Raw genomic sequence first — 18,709 nt, 5'->3', positions numbered from 1 at the left:
GCCGCGCCCGCCTTAAACCTCTCCCGGGGCGCATGGGCACTGGGCAGGCGAGGGCGGCCGGGGTGGGAGCGAGGGAGGGAGCAGGCATCGGCGGGGCGGCCCCAGCGCTGGGCGCAGCCCGGCTCGGTCCGGCAGGTGCTGCCGTTCCGCCCCCGCCGCGCGTCCCATTCCGCCTCCGTCTGCTCGGGCGGCGCTGGCGGCTGCGCTCCTCGGAGCTGCCGGGACGCCGCTCCGTTGCTGCTGCCGACCGCGAAGCCCCGGCCGGGGCGACTCGCCCCCTGCCCGGCTCCCTGCTCCGCGCACCTGCAGCCTGCCTTCGCCGTTTGCCCCTCAAAATCAGCCCTCGTAATTCTCCGTGTCCCTGTCACCTGCGTGTTTTGAACACCTTATTTCAGATGGATTTATTCTGACGTTTCACGAAGTGACTCGGCTGTCGGTTACGGCATCGGGAATTAGCGGGGAACAGAAGCCCCGGCGGGCAGCCAGACTGGGCCGGGCTCGGCCGGTGCCGAGGAGCGGCCCAGCACAGCGCGGCGCCCCCTCGGCGCTGGGCGCTGCGGGCCGGAGCTGCGGGCTGCGGACCCTTTCGTTTCCCGAGCGGGTGGCGTGCCCTGACCGCCGGTACTGAACCGGGTGTGTTCGGTCTGCAGTGACAGCGTACAGTTCACCTCGGGTTTAAACAAAACGTTGCTTAAATTAAAAAGCAAACGAGCAAAACAGACACTTCAGAGCCCGCTTAGTCGATGCGCACCTGCTTATGTGCCGTGAAGTGTTAACTGGCGTGAGCGTGACACGGGCAGATTGCTCTGAGCGCATCGGAAGGAGAGCGTTTATTTCAACGAATGCCTGCAATCGCGTTCCTTGCTGGTTGCCGGCATTCGCTGCTTAACTCTGCTGGGACGGCTGCTCCTAGGTACCAGCCTTCGGATGGAAGTAAGCTTGCAGAGTTCCCAGCGATGGGCACGCGGCGGGCTCCGCGCGGGCGCTGCGGCGGGGCGGGGCGACGGCAGCCTTCCTCGGGCCGGGCCGCGCCGCGCGGCTCCGCAGCAGCTGCTCGCGTGGGAGCTCGCTCGCGTCGGGTGGGCTTCTTCCTGCGCTTCCAAAGCAATAGGCGAGATGTCCGCCATCTGCTCGGGGATATCCTGCACGTACCGAAATAGGACGCGTGACCGGGTACGTTAGTGTTAAACATTTTTCGGAGTTTATTTCAAACGAAATGAGAACACGATCCCCGCCGTCCCCAGCTCCGTGTCCCAGGAGCGCGGTCGTTGCTGCCCTCGTGCCGCGCCCCCCACCTGCGTGGTATCTCCGTGCAGCGTTATCCGAGCAGCAGGGGCGGCTGTCCAGAGCTGCTCTCGGCCTTCTCCTGCTTCGGTGGGGAACTAGAGAGCTGCCGAGGGCAGCGAACACTGCCTCGGGACGGGAGTCCCACGGTACTCACTGCGGGCACAGCAGTGATCGGTGCTTCCCGAAGAAGGGGGGGTTGCTTAATTATTACTATTATTTAAGAGAGATTCTGGGAAGCCAACCGGCACCTCACAGAAGATGCCTGTCACACGGCCGGTGGCCCGTCGTCCTCAGAACAGTGGCGGTCACACGCTGACCCCCTGGTTCCTTTCCCAGTGCCATCTGTTCCCCAGCCCCGTCCGTCCTCTCAGCCCCGCGCCGGGATCTTCTCCCCGGCCTTAGCGAAGCTGGTGGAACGCGGGAGCTCGAGCCCGGCCTTGGGGCAGGCGGCTGCATCGCATTGTACTTGGTGCGAGGGAAAGGCAGGAGGAACTGGGAGAGGCTTCATTTTAACCTGCGAAATAGGGGAGATGGCTGTGCTGAGCGACACAGGCTATCCGTCGTAATGCAGCACCACAGAGCCCCTCTGTCTTTCCTGTAAAGAGGTTTCAAGCTGTGCTGCCTCGGGTAGGTCCCTGAGACAGGGGCGGGAGTGCTGACAGGGGGGAGGCAAAGCTCTGCCATGTTGACAGAGTGCAGGTGTGTGCCCAGCTGGGGGTGGCTGCCAGCAGCAGGAGCACGGGCTGCCTCGGCACTGCAACCGTTCCGGGGCACCTCAGCTCGTGGCTCTTGGCAAACGCTGCATCACAGGGCCCTTTTTCCTGACCTGCTTGGCCTTGATTTGTTCATACATGCCATCACTTAAGTTAGGCTGCTTTATATTACTTTCACGATTGTATTTTTTTCCTTTTTTTTTTCTCCTGAATTAATGGCTTGTCAGTAAATCTGAATAGAAGCATGCCCACTAGAAATCTGCATAAAACAAATGAAAATGTTGCAACAAGATGAAGAAAATAACTGACTGGTGGGACCGGTGCCTAGAGAGGCATCTCTGTCACAGCAGAAGTTTGATACTAGAGGCAGGCCTGAGCACTGGCACTGTCAGCTTTCCTGTCAGGCTCCTTGGCAGCCTCCTGGCCCAGATCACCCTTCCAGACACAGCTGAGGAGTTAATCTATTCTAGAAACTTTGCATCCTCTTTTTGGAGTCATAAAGTCTTTATTCACACCCATGGACACATGCCAGAGCACAGCAGGAGGCCAAGGCCCACAGGGCTGCAGCAGGGCACAGAGGTGGGCACCCTGCCTGGACTTGCACAGTCCTCATCCTGCCAGGAGGGCTTGCTGCAAAGGCCTGCAATCACATCCCGAAGCAGCACAGAGCTGTTCTCAGGTGCTCTCGCCTGGCATGCAGGTCTCTCCTTGAAGGGCTCAAGCAGGACAGTTAGCCAGCAATCCCTGGTAGGGAGCAGACCCTCATCTACTCACAGTTTATACATTTGAGATTGGCAGTGAAATTCATGCAATAATTGAAGTGTCCTGTGAGAAGGAACCAGGTGCGAACCTGTTTCCTCTCCTATTGGAGCTTCTTTCACCAGAGACAGAGGAACAGTCAGCCACCTCTTGCTGTGATCAGCCTGGAACTCCCCTCCGCCCAGCCCCTGCTCTGTGCTTTTCTATCTTTTGAAGAGACTCAACTTTATAAGATAAAATTAAAACACAGGTTTTTCCTGTGGATTTTAGTACTGCAGTCACTTTTGGACAAAATAAGAGTAATAGAAAGCGTTAAATGAATTTCATATATAAATTCTAAGAGCATATAAAACTGCAACGCTTGTTTTGGAAGTAGTGAGTGACTCTGGACTCATTCTTATGTGTGTAGCTTGAGATATCTGGAAGACCTTTGTTAGCCGAGAGGTGTATTTTATTAGCATTTTGCAGACATTCTTTTTGTGTGTGCAAACACTGAGGACCCTTAAGTGTTGGGCCTCACGACCGTCTACGGCACATTCGCTCTTCTGTTTCACTTTGGGCAGCATTGATGTTGTGAATAGGAGTGCACTGCCAGTCAGATCTTTTCCTTGCACTGTGAGCTGAGGATGCTGATCTTTGGGATCAGACCCAAGGCAAACCTCCACGCATTTCAAATCCCGCTTGGACAGCTAGTGCTTGTAGTCTGGGGGTTCGTCTGTCTATTCAATCAGGAAGCCAGAAGTATTGCTTCCCATTTTGGAAATTTCTTCTTAGAGAAATATACAGCTTTGGGTAAGCGAGGTGCATTTTTCTGCTTCACATAAACGTTATGTTAATCCTGAATGGGAAGTGCCCAGTCAGAGCCTGCCTGTAGTCATATGGCTGTTGTTGAACGTGTGGCTTCTGTTATTTCTGGCTCTGCAATTGGTGAACATGCTGTTCCTTCCACTTCCTTTGGTAATGGTCATCTGCACACTTTGAGGGTAATCCAGGGCACCGCACACACCCCCTCTGGAGCCATTCTTAAAAAATGCATTCTTTGTCTTTCCTTTGTGCAAACTCATGTAGGCACACACTGTCTGTAATGATCCTTAGATGGAAAAGATACTTACCGATCGAGAAAAATGAAGGTACAGTGAATTCAGTTTGTACACTTTAACCCCTTATATTTGAGGCAGAATGGAGAAAATGGGTTAGAATTTGAATTGTTACCTTTTGAATTGTTGCCTTTTCTCTTAATTGCTGTGATAAATGAAGAAAAAAGGAAATAAATAAGGAATATTTGTAAAGTAGCGTAGCATACAAGGAACCTCTGTAGCATACATTTATTGCCGTACCAGAAATGTACACGTTGGCAAACCTGAGCAATGCCTGGCTATATTGACAGGCAGAAGTGTATCATTAATGGATTGCCTGGAGTCAGAGTCATAAAAAATTGCTTGTAACTCTTTCACATTTCATCTGGGATTTTGAATATCACAAACTAATGTAAGCCTAATCTAGCTATATTCTATTCATTGAGAGAAAAAAAAAAAACCAACACATTATTACTGGGATGATACTTCATCATCTATAAAGTTGGCTGGAGAGAGGCACTGATCAATTTCTATAAGATGTGTTTTAATACATTTTAACAGTTGTTAAAACACTAGAACCTTTTGTATAGAATATTTAATCAGACTTCTAGTAACAATTAAGTATCACTCTGCTTGGGCAGGTGACTGCAGGGCAGCCACAAATAAGAGGGCAAAGCACAAAGAGACCACCCGACAAGGATGTGTAGAGAGATGGTTTCCTTGAAATATAGTGTCTTAAATCTGTCAGTAGATGTAGGCTGATTGTGTTGCCGAAATACGTGGCTGCCTTTGGCAGCAAAATTCTGTTTTTCAGGGAAATGTTTGATTGAAAAGCTGTATAAATTCAGAGGTCCTCTAAGGGAGTAGTGCAGGCTTTCCAGGTTGCACACTCTGTGGTGAGTGTTGTGCTGGGCTAACAGACGTTGGTTTGCTGTCTGTGAGGCTGCTCTTTGTCCAGAAGGGCATGTGAGGACCGAGCGGCGCAGCGCACGCATTGCTGCAAGGTCGGACTCTCCCACTTTCTTTGGAAAGAGCAAATCTTTGCGAGGAGAGGGAAAATGATAGAATGGCTTCTACTCATGCCACTTGTGGTCAACTAAGTGAAGTGATTTCTTGTTTGAAGAGTGTTCAGTATAGCGTTGGAGTAAAGAAATAGTTTCTTTAAAACTCGTTTGAGTGAGTGGTAGCAGTGAGCCACCAGGGATGTCTGGGTTAGTCCCTTCTGTTTTCAAGGGCTTCTATTTCCTTCTTTTAGCACCGTATTCTCTCTTGGTAAGTGGGTCTTAAAAACTCATTCAGATCACAAAATCAAAAGAGAGGAAATACTTTCTCCTCCAAAAAATCAGAGACTGAAGGGTAGAATAAACAGTGCTTCTTTTATTTGATAAAAGCCGTACTGAATGATGAATACATATTTTCATTTTCACAAAAAGTGAAAAGTTTTCTTTTTTTTTTCCTGTCAGCCGTTCATAGTTTGAAAGAAATATAAAATATCTGAAGATAAAAAGCAGTGCAGAAATTAGGGAGGTTCTTAGAAACAGGTGTTACTGTAACCCTTTGTCACAGAAATTAAATGTGCATCAGGCTACAATCTGACTGCTGAGTTCAGAGCATTTGGGAATATCTTAATTGTAATATGGGTTATGACAATGTTTACCTCAATATCTTTTCAACCCGTACCCTTTAAAGAAGTATTTCAAGGCCTTAAACTTTGTACGCTTTGTTCTCAGATTTTTGTTTTAATTCCTTCTGGTTTCATTGAGATTTATTTCCCTTTTGACACTGTTGTCTATGTTGGCTCTTAGAATCTTATTCAGATCATGATATCAAAAGAGAGGAAATATTTTCTTGTGTCTTCCAGCTTGGCAGGAGGACCAGTTAATTCTTCAAATGTGGATGTGGCGTGGGATTTGAACTTCTTTTTTTATTACCTCAAGTTTGATCATTAATTTGCAGTCTCTGAATTACACATTTATTTCTATATATTATAACTTGTGTTACCGTGAGGTATGCAATTTCTTTTTATAGTAACAATTCTAACTTCAGTGTATTAAAGTTAGAGTAAATGGTGGGTTCTTGGTTCATACTTGAAATAAAATTTGAAGTATTTTATTTGCATTTGGTCCCAAATTATGAAATTATGAAATTATGAAAAAATAAACAGAATTTTGAGTTGAAAAGACATAATTTTATTTTGAAACCGTCCATTAAAAAACCTCTTTTTTCCTGAAATGAAACACCTGATCTTGACATACTTGGATTTTCAATTGTAGATACTACTTTTAGTGAAAGGCAGAAAATCTGATTCTTCTCACTGGATTTCATTTTACTTTGCAGAATATCTCTTTACAGTTTCGTTTCTGAATAACTCACTACTGATTAAAATTGAAGTTCCTCAGCTGTTTCTGTAGTTTCATATGTTTTCTTGTATCTGTGACAATCAGTAAGAAATGTTTATGTATATTAGCACAGTAGCTGACTCTAATCCAAAGTAATACAGGTACAGCTTAAAAACTCAGTGTGTGGGAAGCAGTCAGTATTTCTCAAGGTGAAAAAACTAAATCAGTCAGGAATACTTTGTTTTTCAAAAGTGTGGAGAGTTAGCATGAACATAAAAATTGTCCAAAGCTTTATGTGTGTCAAAAGGGGCATGTAACTATGAATATAAAAGGAGAACAAATGTGCAATGGACAGAAAAATATGGATGCAGTGTGAAGGACATAGGACACCGATCAGTAAGCAGTTCCTGAGGAAGGCTTAATGTTCCCTGGTGTGTGTCCTTTCACTCTTCTTTTGGAAGCAAGCTTGGGCTCTGTTGTCAAAGCCTGAACTTCTCCTGTGTGTCCTCACACAGTCAGAGGCTGCGGGGTTCGGGATTTGGGGACTTCTATGCTCCATCTGAGAGGCAGGCCAGCACCGTGCCGATGCTAGGGAAACCACTCTGCTTCTGTACTGATGAGTGGGATTGGAAAGGAAGGTTTTGATATGTGATATTTGAAAGGTAAATGGAGAGAGAGCATGGCCTTCTGGGCAGGTGTCAGCGCCATGGTTCTTGACTGACCCCTGGTCTCTTGCTGATGCCAGCCCTAAGCCACTGGCAACTTTGAATAAGTTTGGAAACCAAAGTTACCAAGGAGATTAACAATCTGTACAAATACATTAATCTGTAGTTAACACTTGTGGGACTCAAACATCCACAAAGTCAACTACTTTTTGTTTTTCAGCTGTCTGTAACAAGCATGGCAGTCCCACATATTTCTACATGGATTTGGCTTGCCAAGACATCTGCTTTTATTAGCAGCAGTTGATCTCCCCGTAACGAGGTGAGCGCATTATGGCTTTGTCAAATTTCTTCCCAAGAACAGTACTTCATGTTCAGATTTTCTGTTTATATCACCCAATATCACACAAAGAGCTGCTACATTCCTTAGAGGTTGATTTATTACAAGTGTTTCTTGCTGAGATTGTTTTTATTTTTTGTGAATATAAAACTCTTCTAACTTTTACAACTTTTTACATTCTCTTTTTAATTTGTAAAACAGCTGTTTGATTAACATTAATTTGCTAAATTCTATTTAAGAGTCTTCCAGAAAACAACGCTGAAGGATTTTTTTAAATGTACTTTTTTAATGTTTCTGATTTGAAAGGAATCAAACGCCTACAATTTCTTGAAGGAACATTAGTAGGAGGTTCGTTCTTCAGTTTTATAAACATTTTTTCACCTCAGTAAGGCACACAAGACCTGGGTTAAGGCCAGCGTAGACCAAAAACCAGTTGCCTGATACATGTGCAGAACTTAAGGCCAATATAAATGCATCTATGTAATGTACGTTTATGAATAAACCAGGGAGAACAGTTTCAAAAAGACCACCAAGAAACAGATCACGCATGAACATTTCTTCTGTGCATTTGAGAGAGCATAATTGCAGAGATATTTGGATAATTTTATTTGTAGATTGTTATTTACTTAACGACAGGAGAGAAAATAGCATTTTGTTGCCACTCTCCAGTCTGGCAGAAATGTAAAGAATAAACGATTGTGGTAAATAGAAACATACATACTACTTAAAAAGAAATAAACAAGTTTTCCTAAGGGAAACTGTTGTTGAAACACAAGTTATTAGGACACAAGAAATATATATCTGAATTTATGATTTAACTTTGTGGTATATCTCTGAAGAAATGTTTAATCATTTTGCAAATGCTGTAAGCTGAACTGATGAAATGTATTAAAGCTACCACTGTGAATGCTCTGCTTCATCAGAAGATTTTAATAATGCATAAGGTGATGAAATATATCTCAAATATAAGAAAAAAACCTTCCCCCTCGTAGGTACAAAATGAAAGTGTCAGTAAAAGACCCATAGTCATTTCTATGTGAGTCATTCTGAAGTTCGTGACAGTGAGCACTGCTCTGTGTTAGCAAGGGTGGCAGATTTGACTGTTTATTAGAATTAATACTGTATTCCAACTTTCAAACAGAAATGTCATGCTAATGCCAGCATTTATTGGTATCTGGCGGAGTTTGGAGACAGTGAGTTTTTGCTTTTTTAAAATCAAACACTCTGTGAAGCAATTCTTTCCCCAAAGTGGGATTTGATCTCACTGTCACATCTGGCATATGCAAAGACACATGTAACTGGTTTTTTCCACGCTTCCAGGAGAAAGAAGCCCACGTGAAAAAAAAAAAAAAAAGAAATCAAAAAACCCAACAAACAATCTCTCCTCACAGCTCCAGCTCCAAAACATATGTTGTGCTACAGTTGTCCCTCGTTTGCCAAGATCTCTGTTTTGTCCTTTATTCTTAGAGATAACATTTTCTTTTCATTTTGAATAATTGTTATCTACTTTGTTAAAGATTTGTTTATATCTAACAATGGCCAATCGTTAGTTTAGTTAAAATTCCCAGTTTGATTTTATTTGTAATCTTGTAGTTCAACTGTCACAAGAAAGTCAGAATCCAAACTGGGATGATTTCAGAGGTACGTATATAATGCAGAGTTAGCTAATTTTCTCACCAGGAAACTATCACTGTTTTTGAGATCGTGTTGTATGTTGTTGAACAAAATAGAATATTTATATGGTTTATCTCATGGTCTTAAGTTTTGCCACATATTTCAAATACAATAAAAAAGCCCAATTCTGTAAAGTCTGTCAAAGCGAATCTTGCGAGTTGTGATGTGAATGCGTACTGCTGGCAGACAGAAGTTTTAATGATTGAAATGGAATTAATGGCTAATATTTTCCAAGGAATATTCATCACCACCTTATTTTGGACTGCAAGTTTATCTGATAGTTTGTAATTTAATCACCTTTGGCAGTCTCTGCAGTTAATACAGAAGATAAACTTATAATATGAAAGTCTTATTCAAATGTGCTTCAGTGAAAATGGGAAAAACAAGCTTTCTTTCAACTTGGGAACCCCTCCCCAGTGTGGTTGATACCTGACAGAGGAAGAAGGTGATTTAGGAGATGCCAGTCCTCTCTTCCATCAGTAAGTACTGTTACTGGTCTTACGCCTATGACAACATCTGTTGTTTCCTACCACCCTTATAGGTAACCCTGGGGTTCTGGACTAGCATGAATAACCTGGCTCCACAACTGGTGAGAAGCAAAGCATGGATTTCCTCTTTGCAAATACTAATTCCACACACCACGGTAGATAGGAGTTGTGGAAAAGGCAGCTCAATGTGTGAGATAACCTGTTGCACTGAAAGCTGAAGTCAGGGTGGTGGTATAGCAGTATCCAGATGACAGTTTTCATACACTATGGATAGTTCAGATGATAGAAGGTTAAGGAGCAGACAGGAAAATGAAAGATGAATCTACAGATTTTCAGGTGTTATACATGTAGCAGCAGATTAGAATAAGTAAAGGTATACATATGCATCACTTTTTTTTTTCATGAGGGTGTTTAAGAAATCTCTGAATGTATTTATATAAATGTATAGATATATGTATACCTCGTATATAGATGAATTTATAAAATCTGGAAACTATAAGGGTAAATATTTTATGGATTAGCAGAAGGGTTTCAATGTGTTAATTTTAAGGATAACAGACCAAACAGCAAGCAATGAAAATGTTGGCACTAAAAACAAAGGCAAACTAATTTTTGAAAATATTAGCATTATAGATCAGTTCCCATAAAATTTTGCCAGAACCCCATTTGGTTGCAGATGTAATTTTTTATGTCTGATATTGCTGTGGTAACAAAACGTTACCAAGAGGTTGGAAAGAAAAACAGTGAAATGCTGGCCATGAAGTTGAGAGCTTGTGACAAGAGAACAGAAAAAAGGCAGAGAATATGCTGTTGAAAAAGGATGACAAGTGAGATACAGAGGGAAATAAAAGACAGGAGAAAGAAGACTGAGTGTACAGGATGTATTTATTCTTTCTTCTGCGTACTTATCATTTGAAGCATTGAACTTACTCTGCCTTGAGACTGTTGTCCAACCAGGAGTAACCAAAAGGAGTAGGCCAGAGGTGGTCAGTATTTATTAGCTTAACTGAAGTGTAATAGTGTTGGTTTTTTAGCTACATGGCAATGAATCAGGATTAAAAAAACATCCCAAATCGTCTATGGCTGAAATGTCAATCACACATCAATCTCAGAGGGTGAGTTGTGAAAGAAACACAAATAGTGTAAAATTAGAGATTGTAGTAGCTAACGCTGGTATTCTGTTTGAGTACAGAAACACCTTTTGAACTACTTGTTCTTGCTCCTGGTTTTTGCAGCCTGTCATTCTTGAAATAGACACTCAGAGGCCTTATGGCTATTAAAAAATACATGGAAGAGATGAAAGAAAATCCACTCCTAGGATGAGGGTTTTTGCTCCACTGCTGTTCCCTGGCCTATGAAACTCTCTCTATTAAAAATAAGTCCTCATGGCATCTTGTTCCCAGGAGTCTGGAGAAGGTAATTGCTTCTGAGAAAGAGGAATAGCACTCATCTGTCAAGTAATAGAGGGGAGAACTCCTTAAGAAAATGTTTTATCTCCATTCTTCAGTGTTTATTTAGTGCATATACATTTACACAAGCGCATACACACTTCTTCAGTCTCTGTGGATGGATATAATTCGACAAGTCTCAAGTAGAGCTTCACTTTCCTATTTTTACAAGCTATGCATCTCTGTTCATAAATGAAAGGAGTTTCTTTTCTGTATATACGTGTATGCATGTTCTAACTCTTATCTTAAATGTACTGCTATTTCCTTTCTTTAATTCAGGCACTGTTCCTTATTATCAGAAAAGTGGTCTTGAAGTTACTGTGTTGGTAGCACTGGAAGCAAGTGCTTCTGCTGTTGATAGCTGCCATGCAAAGAGTGTCTTAGGATAGATTCCTCTCATGAATGCTGCTGAAACCTGCTTGGGTTTGACTTATTATTTAGAGGATGTCTGATTCAGTGAATTGCACTGAGAGGGTAGAGAAAGCGAGGAGAATGGTTACCTAAAATTACAAAATATCTTCTCTGTGTGTATATTCAGCTTCAGGGACACAGAAAGGAAAAGTATTTTAATGGCTTTTGAGCATTTTGAAATGCCATTGTTCTAATTGAGTAAGACAGAAAGACCTGCATTCACTCTGCATCGCATATTTTACACATAATTGTTAGACAAGGATGTAGTTTCACAATACTCTGCCTTTAGGGGCAAAGCCAGATTAAAGGAGCCTGTGTTTTCCCCTAACATGCTGCTGGCAGTTTGTTATCCTGTACTACTGTTCACCACCGCCCACACACAATGGTTTATGATCTGAATGTGATCCAGGTTAAAAATAACTCTCCAAAAAGGTTATTTTCAGTGATTAGCCTTACGCTGTGCTCCCACAAACAGTTGTTGTGGCATAACTGAAGGGGGGAAGCTGCAGCGGAAGAGCAGCACCACACAGCCGGAGGTGGGAGAGCAGCTGAAGCCAATATGGTGCGGTCCTGTGCCAGTAGTCCAGAGGTAGGATGGGCCCTGCTGTCATTAACACCTTTGCAAATATGGTTTTGATCTAATCCTGGCAAGGGCAATAGGCTTCTTGACACTGAGCAGGGGAACTGAAAAGGTGGTCTTTCCCTCACATTGACTCACTAAATTGTAAAGGTGGGTCAACTGTTGACTTCTTCTTTTGTTTGTTGGAGAATGCTTTGCAGTATATTTCCTAATTAATAATTCTATAATTATCTTACGTGAACCACACTTTTCCATATTTGTGTACTAGATTGTTTGTGTTCTCATGTAAAATCAGAAATCTGAGATAAAAAATGATCACTTGAGGACATTCTGTCATAAATTCCCACAAAATTCACTTCTGATTTGAGTACACAAATAAAGCACGTCTGCAAAAAATAATACAAGTTTTTGGGTGTGTTTAAAATATTTGAGATCTCAGCTTTTTTTTTCTTTTTACATCAGTGTTTTTCTTTTTTTCTGTTTCTCAGTCAGAAAATTGACTAGATAGAAAGAAGCTCTGTTCTTGATTTTCTTTTCTTTTTGTATACTCATTGAGTCACTTTTTTATTAACTGAGTCTGTGTTTTGAAATATTCTCTTGAGCTGGGGCTCATGTCTTGCATGTCTGAAGTTTCACATGACAGAGAAGTTATATAGTATTAAAATTAGAAATAATTATGAATATACCATCTTGGATGGTAATAGAAAGCTTGCAAAGGTCCATGGGAGCAGGAAACTTGAATTCTCTCAGTTTGAGTGGGCCCTTAGTAAGCAATGTGCACCCTCCAACACGAATAGCTAGACAGATTTAGAAACCACTGTGCAAATTAAAAGCACAGGCCCCAGAGAAACAGATGATGATGTATCTCATTTAATTCTGGGCATTAAAGCATATGTAGTCTTCTAATTTTTCCCTGCAAACTCAGTAATTTAATATGAAGATGTTGATTGCATTGATCTGTTGTAAATGAAGAACTGCCGTAATTTCCAGCTCCTTTCCCTGTTCCACAGCCTTTTTGTGTGATTATATCTTCTGCTTTGGTCCTCAACTGTATTCATTCTCAAACTTCAATCTGAGACTCTCCAGAATCATTTTGCTACCATGAAAACATTTTGTCTGCTGTCTGTCCTTTATCTGCTGTAGTTGTGGTCTTTCACAGGCGCATCCAGCACATGGATTCAGAGAAGTGGCATATCCTCTTTGTGCTCACATTAGTGGTTTCTTCTCATTTTTTGATAATCCAGGCTTGTCGAGTAACAGCATTTGGATATTGCATTTAGGGTCAGATTTGCTTTCTGCCTGAAAGCATGCTCATCAGAGCAGCCCGTCGTCTGTGTAGAGGGAAATTCCTCTGTCCCTCCATATTGGCCTCAGGTTGCTCACACCTACTCTGTTGGATCTGAAACAGCTGTATTCTCTTCATGATATTTATAGAGCACTCAGAAACTGATCCTGGGGATTAAGAAAGTAGACTTTGTATTTGATAGGTGCTGGCCTACACAGGGATGTATTTTCATTCCTCTGAACACCTGCTGCTCTGATCAAGTGCCATGGGAATAACAAAACCTTACAGGATTTGGCCTGGGAATAATGGGATAAATTGTGCAATAAGTTGAGAAAAGTTGAGATGCTGATAAAAAAATTTGGTCCTTGTGCTGGAAGACTGAGTGTATCGGTGTGGATATCAAAATAGTTGCTGCAGTGCTTTTTTATTTTTAGTGCTTTTCGTTGTTTCATGTTTTAGCGTGGGGCTTATGGTTTTCCTGAAATGGCTTTCTTTCCTAAAAAGCAAAAAAAAAAAAAAAAAAAAAAAACCCACAAACCAAACCAGACAAACCTATCCATCAGCTTCCCAGAATCCTTTGGGATTCTTAACTCTGGCTCAGACAGCCAGGATAGCATGGTCTCTAGAACTGAGAACTTAAAATTTTAGTTATAAATTCTCAGTAGCAGAAGCTTAGTGTGCTCCTCAGGTGTGCAGTTGAAACATTTATGAAAATGCAGTCTTAATTCTTGAGAGATTGAGTATAATATGAGGTTGTGACTGACTAGCTTCCAAGGTGAACTAGACAAGAAATGTCATTGCTATTAATGTTCTAGAATATACAGAAGTATATATGTCCCTCATCTATTTGTTAGACAGTTATAGTTTCCTTCTTTCCTATCTCCTTTATAAACTATATTTAAAATGTGCTTGTAAATAGCTAATACCTAAATTCCACTCTCATTATTCTGTTTCTGTGAGAAATTTGCTCTAGAGCTGGACTTGGAGATACCTAATGAAGTAAGGATTATCATCATCTCGAGCAAGGGTATAAAAATTGGCCTCAATTTGTGAATCTCCTTTTTAACTTTCAACTCAGAAACGTTATGATAGAAGTGAATAGCAGAGTATGCACCTTCAAGATTTCAGATATCCCCCAGATAAACTGGGGAATGCTTCAATAGTATGTCATTATTACATCTCAGCCCTTGGGCTATGCTGAATGTAAAGCATCTTTTCATACGCAACTGACATACAGTGACTACCTATACGTTCCAGCTGCTTGATATTTTGAAAATGAAAATAAATGTTTAATTTCTCATTCAATTATTTAGTTCTGGTGAAACCCCTTAAATACCTTGAAGCTGAGGTGTTTTTCTGTAAGACCTTTTGTAGAAAGTGTCAAGGTTTTGAAATAAACTAATGATTTGAAAGAGGAAGACAAGAGGAGGAAAAGTATTTCAGACCTCAGAAAACAAATGAGAATGTAAAGCCAGAATGAAAAAAAGAAGGTGAGAGATATGCCTAAATGCTAGGAAGGACATGATTGAGATAAGGAGGCCTTGGATGTAATATGGAGAAGTATAATTCAGTGGAATTAATAAGAAGCCCACAAGGTCCTTTAGAAGCAAGGATGGAAATGACATACATTTCAGTGTTTTGAAGCAATTGGAGAGGGTGGAAAGGTATATAATCAATGAGTATGTAGATGTATAATCAATAAGTATATAGAGAAGTTAGGCTAGAAAAATTATCGTGTTAGAGAGGGATAATCAGAAAGCTTACCCATATCCTGGGCTTACAAAAAAAGATTCCAAAAAGAGCAATCTTCAGAGAGAGATCCTTCCCCAGTGGCAGTCAGCCCTTGAATGGGGTCTAAATTGCCTTCACCTGTGCTCCCATGGCTGACTCATCGCTTGCCTCAGGTGGTCAATCAGAGGTTCAGACCAAGATTCAACATTCAAAAGTTCCCATACAGAAGGAAAAATAAAATACGGGAGAGAAGGGATTTTTGAGTGAATAGGGATTAAATGGCAGAAACTGATAACTTTTAAGAGGTGAAAAGGTGATTCCTGCATAAAGATTTACTTCACAAAGGAGCACTAGCAATCAGGAATGGTTTTTGAGTTCTGGGACAATTTGTTCAAATGATATGATTATGTATATTGGTTTAAAATATTGTATTTTTGTAACAAATGAAATTGCTGACTCCCAAGAGCACTTGGAATAAAGCTACAGAGTCATGCAGGAATGGTTCGGCAGAGGTCTGGAGTTTTTGGTTACATAATGCAAACTGACTTTAATGCAGCTCAGATGTGATCACAGTTCAGTAGAGTCTGAATTTCAACATCATAGTTTACTTTGCTATACCTGTGATATATCTCCCTAGTTGTGCTCACCTCTTTTTTCTTGTTTTTCCTCCTGAAAGGAGGTGACTGCGTGTATCTCTATGCAGTCTCACCCAGACTGCCCACTGCGTTTCAAGTTACCTTTAGCCTGAAGCAAGGCAGATATATCACTGAGCAGTGAAAATCAGCCAGGGGATAACAGAACAGGGAAGTAGAATAATTCTTGATCAAATTCAGACTTCACAAATCTAGGCAGCATACACAGGCAATGTCTATCCTTAGAAACAGTCTGAATGCGTGCACAAAAAAGTCATTATAAGTATGGGCATAGTCTGTATGACTAGAAATCAAACTCAAATCTGACTTTTAACATGAGAGAAAAGTGTTTAAATTTCTCAGCTTATATAAAAATTTGTATACTTTTTTTTTCAAAGGTAAAATCCAGTGGCACTTCTCTTCTAAGGTTTTATAAATTCAGAGCTATATGCAAATGTCCTTTTGTAACTCATCCCAGAGCCCTCTGTCTGCCAAACTGCCAGAACTTCGCCCAACAGCTACAAGGCTTGGCAGTGCAAGACCCATACATACATATATGTATAGATTTACAGAACATTCTGCCATCATATTATTCTGTGGTCTGGGGAAAAAAGTGATACTTGAGAGTTTGGGAAATGTTACTAAGAAACCCTTGAATTACAAAATTGTACTGCAAAAATTAGATACAATTTACAAAATATTAGAGTGTGATGTGTCATTACATTTCTTCTGCATTGGTAAGAAGTAGAAAGTAAAAGATTAAATGAATTATTTGCAAGAATCCTGAAAATTACTACTTCCTATAGTTCTTGGATCATTAGGACAAACTGATTTCTGACAGAGCCAGATGGAGCTGTGGTCTGGGTGGGCCACATGGATCCTCATTAGTAGCATTGGGGCCTCTAGTCCTTGAGCTCTTTCATCAGCTCTCTGCTTCTGAACTACACAGCCTGCTTGTGGGGGACTTAGGCGGTGTTGCTAACTTTGCAATATCCTGCCTGTGCCTCAGATAAATTGTCAGTGCCTGCACTATCTTATCACTTGTTCTGTTTTCTTGCAGAAGGAAATGGAAGTGTTCAGGATGTAGAAATATTAAATCCCCCTTAATCAATTCTCTCAGGTAGTCAGTGAACCAAGACTGTGGAAACACACTTGCCCTGATGTTGGGCTGTCTCTCACGCTGTACACCTAAGAGGAGGACTAAAATGCACACTATAGAGCATAGTGGATTTATTTTACATATACAGTGATGGAGAACCATGTGCTTGAAATTTATTCCCCATTTCTAATTTCAGTTTGTGCACCCAAACACACTGCTGTGGTAGCTGATCATTGCCTAGCACAAGAGGCTGCAGGCTCCAGGTGTCAGGACACACATCCTCAGCTGGTACAGATTGACAGAAATGAACCTCTAGTAATTCACTTCAGCTGAGGCTCCTTTTTTTTTTTTTCCTTTTTTTTCCTTTTTTTTTCTTTTTTTTTCTTTTTTTTTTTTTCTTTTTTTAAGTATTTGTTCTGTAGTGTTTCTGTAGTGTGACTGATTCCTCTTTCTTTTTCACTACTCACCAACTAAGGATTTGTGGCTCAAATGCCTTTCTTCTCTTGGAGAATTCTTTCTGTCTATGGTGAAAAAAGTACTGTAAGTAAGGATATCTTGAAGATTTGGATGTAAACAGCTAAAAGTAAGTTGTTGTCTTTTTTACATTTCTTATGTTATTTTGAACTGGATCCTGATGTGATGAAATACTGATGATTTGTAATTATTTCAAATGTGTTTGTCGTTCAAGTTGAAGGTGTAAAACATAATCAAACATGAAAGCTTCTGTATTCAGGTGTATTTCAGTGAAATTGTGTACCTAAAGAGAGGAAGAAAAAAGCTTCTTATTTTTCCTCTTGGGTCACACTGTGAAAATCTGTGTTATTCATTCATGCTCTTTCTGTTCTAATCACATAACGTTCTTAGAGTAATTGGAAGCCAATATCAGTAGATATTATATGAAAAATGCCTATGTTCAAAGCATAGTTTTGCAGCATCCATAAGCTTAGGTACAAAATTATTTCTGTGTTGGAAACTAAAATTTGTGACTGTGGTAGATCTGTTTGTCTTAAATTCCAGATCCCGATTCCCTCAAAATACTTCAATCCATAGAGGTTGGAAATTACATGCTTAAAAAAAGTACAAGTCAGTTTTTTTAGAGAAAGAGCTGAGAAGGAGCAGCATTGTCAGGAGGCAAGATAATCAGAAGGACTGGAATAAAAGAACAGTGGGAAATGTTATGAGGTCAAACTTTAGCACCCTTTAGGTAATTTGCTTTGCTGATTTCAGTTATCAAGTGTCAATAAAGTTTTATGTGAAATATTTTCTTATATGGGCATTGTTTCTAGCAGTGATTTGTTTAGTTAAGTGTTCGTTAGAACTATTGTCCTTGTATGTGAGGTAGAAGCTTTAAGCTGTGGTACTTGGGAAGACTGAGCCTGAGAAATAGAAACTAATGTTGTGGAGAAGTGGTTATTTGTAAATGAGGAGATAGTGTAAATGGAACTGTCTCATTTGTGTGGGAAAGGACCCAAGACATGTTATTTTGGTGTAGTTACCTAGCACTCAGTCTGCAACTCTTTTGTTATGTTTCACAAGCTTGTAAAGTAAATAGAGCACTTCAACAGCAGGTTTACAACCTCGAGGGGGGCAAGTAGTTAAAAATAAGCAGCGTGTTGAGGCATCTTTAATGAGTTGTGAACTGTAGAGGTAGATGACAAAGAGTTAGCTATAGTGAAGTAAAAGGGAGCATTGGCCTAGGCTTTGTATGTAACAACTTTGCTTGAGGAAACCCTGGGGCTACTTTGTTCCTCCTTGATTCTTGCTGTCTTGTACAGGACTGGTGGGTTGAACAAGATGAATAAGGGTTATCTTGAAGATAGTTTCCTTTCTGTAGACAGAGCCCCCCACTGCTCCCTCTGAAACAATTCCGTTCTACATCATCTTAAAGGTAGAAATCCTGTTTTTCCATAATTAGAAGAACAAAGCAAAATGAACAGTGTATGTCGTGTTAGAATATATCCTTCGCTCTTCAAGTACTTGTAAAAATCATGCCATAAGCCCTTGAAGACCACTCTTCTGATTTATCTGGGGATGATTACTACACCTACTGTACCATACTCTCATGTATGTCTGTTAGATATAACTATCCCTCCTAATAAAAAGTCTGAATTAATGTTCTGTTGGAAGCTTGATGGGTATCAGCAGAGCTGGCTCATCAGGGTTTGCTTGTATGGAATTGAGATAA

The sequence above is a fragment of the Gallus gallus genome, chromosome 5 (assembly GCF_016699485.2).
Source record: "Gallus gallus isolate bGalGal1 chromosome 5, bGalGal1.mat.broiler.GRCg7b, whole genome shotgun sequence".
NCBI lineage: Eukaryota > Metazoa > Chordata > Aves > Galliformes > Phasianidae > Gallus > Gallus gallus.
The sequence above is the reverse complement of the archived record's forward strand: the minus strand, read 5'-3'. Positions refer to the sequence as shown.